Here is a 7,719-nt window from a genome sequence, read left to right as displayed (position 1 = left end):
TTATAGCCACTTTTGAAAGAGATGTAGCTTTGCTCTGGAAATTGTTATTGAATATGTTAAAGCTGTTAAAGTTGTAATGAAATGCTTTTTCTAATCATGTGGTTATGAAATAAACAAAAAAAATTTAAAATAAATTTTAAAAATACGTTAAAAATGAAATAGAGAAACAATCCTACAATTCATGTGGAAGCACAAAAGACTCCAAGTAGTAAAAGCAATCACAAACAGAGCAACTTGGGAGGCACAGAGTCCAATTTCAAATTGCACTACAAAGACACAGTAACAAAAACAATATAGCATTGACACAAAAACAGGTGTAGACCACTGGAACAGAAGAGAGGATGCAGAAATTCACCCACATAGCTATAGCTACTTTTTTTTTGACAAAGGTGTCAAAAATTACATTAGGATAATGACAGCCTCTTCAACAAATGGTGTTGGGAAAACTTGACTGTACAAAAGTTTATTTTAAAAGTATCCAAGGTGGCTGGAGCAATGGCTCAGCAGTTAAGAGCACTGACTGCTCTTGCAGAGGACCTGGGCAGCACCCACATAGTGGCTAACAACTGTTCATAACTCCAGTTCCAAGGGGTCTAATGCCGTCTTCTGACTTCTGTGGGCATTACATGACACAGATGCACTTACATACATGCAGGCAATACACCCATCTACGTGAAATAATGAATAATTTAAAATTTTAAAAAGTGTATTCAAGATTTTAATGTCAAAATGAAACACTGAAGATGTCTAGAGGAAAATAGAGTACTTCAAGGTAGAGGCATAGGCAGGAACTTTCTGAAAAGCTCAAGAAATAATGGTACAGCCTGGCAAAGAGATTGCATGAGATTTAAAAGTTTCTGCACAGCGAAGGAACATTGGGAGAAAGAGGCAGCCTACACAGTGCTAGAAAATCTTTACCAACTGTACATTCATGGGTTAAAATCTAAAATCTATGAAGTTAAAAATCTCCAAGAATTTTAATTAAGCTGTCAATCATCAATAAACAAATGACTGAACAGTCATTTGCTTTTTCTAAAAAGCAAAATTACAAATGGCCAATAAATGTGAAAAAAAATACTTAATATCCTTAGCCATCAGGGGAATACAAATTAGAACTTCATTCATGGCCTAGGGAAATGGCTCAGTGGGTAAAGTGAAGACCTGAGTTGGGATCCCTAGCACCTTCATACGAATCAAGGTATGGTGGTACATATCTGTAACCCCAATGCTATGGTTGTGGGTGGGCAGAGATGGACAGTCAGTTGAGTCCAAACAGTGAGCTCTGTCTGGCTCTGTCTCAGAACAGCAACAGAGGAAGACATCTAGCAATGGCCTCCATACATGCATGAGTGAGCACACTCATAGAGCACACAGGCACACACATGCACACACATGCACGCACACACAAATAAAAACAAAAACCCATACATACATATTCTGTCTTATCCCAGACAGAATAGCTATCATCAAGACGACAATGACAGATGCTGTCAAGAATGCAGGGAACTCTTCTGTACAGTTTGTGGTAATATAAATGAGTGCAGCCAAAATGGGAAACCAGCGTGGAGGTTTCTCACAGAGCTGAAACTAGAAGTACAGTATGACACAGCTGTACTGCTCCTGAGTATACACGAGAGCACACCAGAAACAATCTGCATGTCCATGTTTGTTGCAGTACTACTCACAACAGCTAAGATACACAGTGAGCCTAGATACCCACTGTTAGATTTGTGCCGTGTGGGCCACCAAATGTTATATTTATGACGACAGAAAAAGGAAGGAGTTTAAAGTTAAGAAATAAGAGTCAGAGCCAGACCTGTGACAGACAAGGGATGTGCTCCCTGGATTCAGGAAGTCCGACAAAGGGCTGATAGCTTTTCCCCAAGGAATAATTACCTGCACACTGAAGAGGGAGCAGTCTGGTCTTATATAGGAACTCTGCTGCACAGCTGCAAAAGTTAACTATGTGCCAGGGTCTGGTGTCCACAGCTGCAAGAGAACTCCATGCCAGGTTCTGCTGTCCCTGAGGGGCTCTTCTGAAGATAGTTTGCCCAGGCAGACGGGTGAGTTATGTATAGCCCTAAAGAAGACAGCTAGGCTCCACAAACAGTCTCTCTCAGTCCAGGGAGTGACCAATTGATAAGGCTTAAGCAAGGCCAGACTGCTGATTTAGGGCCAGTTAGCCACTCTAAGGAAATTTTTCTTTATGGCCTCCTCTAATGAAGCTTATGGCTCTCCTGAAATTCACATAGTCTATCACCCATCAACACAAGCAGACAAAAAAAATATATGTATATACACACAATAGAATTTTAATACTGGACTATTGGGGCTCACAAGATGGCTCAGTGTGGTAAAGGCACTTGCTGTCAAGCCAGACAACCCAAGTTCATACCCTGGGTTCCAACCAATTCCTTTAAGTTGTCCTCAGCTCTCCAAACCTGCGCTGTGCCATGTGCACAACCATACATGTACACACAGTTAAAAAAGAATGAAAGCCGGGCATGGTGACGCACGCCTTTAATCCTAGCACTTGGGAGGCAGAGGCAGGCAGATCTCTGTGAGTTCAAGGCCAGCCTGTTCTACATAGTGAGTTCCAGGACAGCTGGGGCTACAGGGAGACCCTGTCTCAAAAAGACCCCCCCAAAAAAGCTATGTTATTTCCACTTCCTAAACAGCCCCACTTCCTACTTGATCCCCACCACCACCACCATAACAAATTTAAGATTCCATGAAGAGATTTGACCCTTGATTAGGACAGAATATTCATGATCGAGTTAATTCCCAACAACCCATCAACTGGTAACCAAGTACTCAATACATGAGCAAGAGGATTCATTCCACATTCAAACCATAACAGTGTTCATGTATATGGGGGTGCATGTAGTTATAAATTATGTTTTAAAATTACAGGTTCATAATGAAACATTTAATTCCCACCTAATACCATGAGCCTGTTTCTGCCTTCCTCCATCCCATCTTTGTGTCTGCAGTGATGAGCAAGTTCCTGTTATCTTAAATACACCCCGCTCATTTGTTCAGTGCTCAGTGCATACCAGTCTCATAATCACTATAACTGTCTAAAGATTAAAACTTTTTAGTATGTGGCTAAGTCACTTGAGTCAGCAACTGAGTGTTATGTTTATCAATGACTGAGATTCCTTTGTTTGTAGTTTCTATAAAGTTTTTTCCCATTCCTTGCAGACTATCTTCCTAAATTTGCAATGTATTGGCAATTAGTTATACCAAAAATGGACACTTGAAGTTGTTTGAATGTAAAAGTCTACTACGGATCCTGGGGATTCTATCCTAATCAATGGCTGAGTTCCTTCATGGATTCATAATATGCTATCAATAGGGGTGGGGGGTAAAGGAGGAAGTAGGCTTTTGAAGAAATTGGTCACTAAGAGTGTGTACAGGAGATGTGTGTTGTCCCATGCCCCTTCTTCTGTCTCTTGGCAGCAATCTCTGCAACACAGTCCTGCCACCAAAATGCTATGTCTCATCTCAGGCCCAAAGGAGCCAGCTGAGCAGACAGAAGCCTCTGAAGCCACGAGCCAAAATAAACATCTCTTTTATTGTCATCACAAGCAATGGCAAGTGTCTGAAGGCCCACAGTTATTTGTATGAGTACACACTAGCTCTGGTTATTGAAAGTGCCCACAAGCAACGACACCCTCATGTCGGTGTCAATATCCAGCCCTGCTGGTTATAGGGATAGGCAAGGAGAGACAGGATGAACCTAAAACAGTATCCTGTGTCAGAAAAGAAGGGTGTGCACAAAAAGTTGCTGGAAGGCACCAGGGACCTGAGGACCAGCTTGAAGGAGCTTCCCTTTTGAGCATCAAAATGAGCAACATGAAATTTTTTTAATTTATTAATTAACTTATTTATTTATTGGTATTTTTGAGGCAGGGTCTCCCTGCAGCCCCAGCTGGCCTGGAACTCACTATGTAGACCAGGCTGGCCTTGAACTCACAGAGACCTGCCTGCCTCTGCCTCCCAAGTGCTAGGACTACAGGTGTGCGCCACCACGCCCAGCTTTAATATATTGTTTTAATAATAAAATATAAGTGAGTGTATTGCCTGCATGTATGTAAGTACACCTGCATTGTACAACGCCCACAGAGGTCAAAAGAGGGGCATTAAATCCCCTGGAACTGAAGTTATAAACAATTGTTAGCTGCCATGTGGGTGCTGGGATTTGAACCCAGGTCCTCTGCAAGACCAGTCAGTACTCTTAACTGCTGAGCCATCTCTTCAGCCCACACATGAAATTTTAGAAGAAACCCGATCCAAATGGAAACAGAAAAAAGCAGGAGAAAGTGCCCCTCATTTACAGTTCCTAAACTAATAAATGTAGAGAGTAGACATAAGATGGGGTTAGAAACTCAGCATCCTACAACCAACAGAGTTACCGAGGCAAACAAGAACAAGTGGGAGAAAGCTTGCTGGCAGACAGAACTCAAGAATGCCTGCACAGAGTTATTCATGACAAAGGAAAAAAGGCAGCCTGAGTAGAGAAGCCTTTGTGGCCACACGATCAATCACCAATAAATTGAAAGTGGCAAGTTCTGGCACCTATTTCTTGCTGCAACTCTGAAGGGCATATTTGTTACTCTATCTGAAATGAAACACGAGGAAACGACACATCCAAACTGAGGAACCTCTACAAATTACAAGTAATCATTCCTCCAAAATGTCAGTATCAACCACGTGTGGTGGCTCATGCCTTTAGTCCCAGTGCTCAAGAGGCAGAGGCAGGCAGGTCTCTGTGAGATTGAGGCCAGCCTGGTCTACATAGTGAGTTCCAGGCCAACTGGGAATGCAAGAAGACCTTGTCTCAAAAATTAGAAAATTTAAAAAATAAAAAGAAGTTGGTGTCATGCCAGGCATAATGTTGCATAACTATAATCCCAGCTCTCATGACACTGAGGCAGGAGGACCACAAATTCAAGGCCAGTCTGGTCTATGCACCAAAACTGCATAGCAAAAAGTCTATGTTGGGCTGGAGAGATGGCTCAGTGGTTGAGAGCGCTGGCTGCTCTTGAAGAGGACCTGGGCTCAGTTCCCAGCACCCACGTCGTAGCTAACAACCACCCTTAACTCCAGTTCCAGGGTAACCAACATTCTGTTCTGGCCTCTGCAGGCATTGCATGCATGTGGTATATACATGCAGGCAAAACACAAACACATAAAATAAAATTTTTTACATCAATGTCATAAAAGACAAACATAAAGCTCAATGGATTTTGTTCCTAAAATGTACACACTTAAGTTTTGGGGAGAGAAGGCATGATTCTTCAACTAATTCTTATATATAGTAATAAAAAGTATCATCATGATGCTGGGTGTGGTGGCGCATGCCTGTAGTCCCAGCACTTGGGAGGCAGAGGCAGGTGGATCTCTGTGAGTTCAAGGCCAGCTTGGCCTACATAGTGAGTTCCAGGTCAGCTGGGGCTACGGGGAGACCCTGCTTCAAAAAGACAAAAGTATCATCATGAGAGATGAAGCAAATATTAAAACACTGAGGTGCGCCAGGCGTGGTGGTACACACCTTTAATCCCAGCACTCAGGAGGCAGAGGCAGGCAGATCTTTGAGTTCAAGGCCAGCCTGGTCTACATAGTGAGTTCCAGGACAGCTAGGGCTACAGGGAGACCCTGTCTTAAAAAGACACACACACACAAAAAAAAAGCAAAAAAACCCCAAAAAACTGAGGTGCAAAATGGCTCAGTAGGTAAAGACACTGCCACCAAGCTCAGCAACTTGAGTCTGAACCCCAGACTCATGGAAGGAGGGAGAGGGCTCCCCCCAAGTTGTCTTCTGACCTCCAAACATGCACTGTGGCATGCATGTACATCACACACACAAAAAAATTTAATATACAACAATGAGAACTAAAGAATCTCAGTGAAAGGCATACAGTTCTTGCCACATTTTTACAGGCTTGACAATTCTCACAATAAAGTGTTTTGAAATGTAAGAACATACTTCTGATCTGGAAATAACAGACATAAATACTTGACATTACACCTCCCTTAGTGCCTATTCTGCCAGACACTATGTCTGGAATTGCAGACATCTCATTTAACTTTCAACAACTCATGGTGAATTTAGTGTTTACTTATCCATACTTAACTGTGTATTAGTTACTTTTCTGTTGCTGTGACAAAACACCACAGGCAACTTATAGAAGAGTCTATTCTGGCCAGGAACAGTGGCGCACATCTTTTAATCTCAGCACTCGGGAGGCAGAGGCAAGTGGATCTCACAGTGAGATTGAGGCTAGCCTGGTCTATGTAGTTAATTCCAGTACAGCTAGGGCTGCAGGGAGTCTATCTCAAAAAGATCTTACACACACACACACACACACAGAAGGGTTCTGGCTTACAGTTCCAGAGGGATAAGAGTCCATCATGGCAGGGAGGCTTGGCAGCAAACGGCAGGCAGGACAGCAGGAGCAGAAAGCTTAGTGCTCACATCTTCACCACAACTGAAGCAGAGGGGGCAAACTGCCAGTGAGGCGAGGCTATGTACTCCCACAGCCTGCCCCCTGTGGCATATTTCCTCCAACAAGGTTCCACCTCTAAGGATTCAGGACCTCCCAACAGCACCATCAACTGGGGACCAAGTGTTCAAATACTTAAGTAGATGGGGGCATTTCTCATTCAAACCACCACAGAGAATGAAGGGAAACCTATAAATAAACTGCCCTAAAACCATATTATCTTACCTAAAGATAAAAATTCCTGAGGGAGTTTGTGTTTTTATAGTAGATGGAATCCCACTGAAATGGGCCAACAGCCCATGGACCATGCAGAGACCCAAAAGTTCAGTGCCTTTGCCACAAAAGGAAGAAGATCATCCCACACCTACCAGCCCTCAAAGGCTCAGGGACTTTTGTAGAAGAGCTTGGCAAGAATGTAAGAGCCGGAGGAAGGGGTGGAGTGTTAACTCTGACATAGTACTCCAACCACTATACCAGCAAGTTACAGTCACACTCCTTCCCATGCTCATCAAGGAGTCGAGGGGGAGTCAGTTACTCTTCCCACCCAATGAGTCAACCTTAGCTGCATGTGTGGGAGGGGCTAAGAATATATAAGCTGAGAACACCGGGAGGCCACTCTCTCATCATTTACTGTGGCTGTCAGGAAGTCACAGGATATATATTTGAGTGTGGACTTTGCAGTGCAGCCATAAATGGAGGACACCCATTCCTCTGTAAATAAACCCCTACCCTATGCTCTGTTAAAAAAAAACAAAAAAACAAAAAAAACAATGGGAGGGGCTAAGAATATATAAGCTGAGAACACCGGGAGGCCACTCTCTCATCATTTACTGTGGCTGTCAGGAAGTCACAGGATATATATTTGAGTGTGGACTTTGCAGTGCAGCCATAAATGGAGGACACCCATTCCTCTGTAAATAAACCCCTACCCTATGCTCTGTTAAAAAAAAACAAAAAAACAAAAAAAACAAACAGCCAGGCATGGTGGTGCACGCCTTTAATCCCAGCACTCGGGAGGCAGAGGCAGGCAGATCTCTGTGAGTTCGAGGCCAGCCTGGTAGTGAGTTCCAGGACAGCTGGGGCTACAGGGAGACCTTGTCTCAAAAAGACCAAAAATAAAGAAAAAGAAAGAAAGGAAGGAAGGAAGGAAGGAAGGAAGGAAGGAAGGAAGGAAGGAAGGAAGGAAGGAAGGAAGGAAGGAAGGGTGGCC

Source organism: Nannospalax galili, unplaced genomic scaffold, assembly GCF_000622305.1.
Source record: "Nannospalax galili isolate Female #2095 unplaced genomic scaffold, S.galili_v1.0 scaffold861, whole genome shotgun sequence".
In the NCBI taxonomy this organism is placed as follows: domain Eukaryota; kingdom Metazoa; phylum Chordata; class Mammalia; order Rodentia; family Spalacidae; genus Nannospalax; species Nannospalax galili.
Note: the sequence above shows the minus strand (reverse complement) of the source record.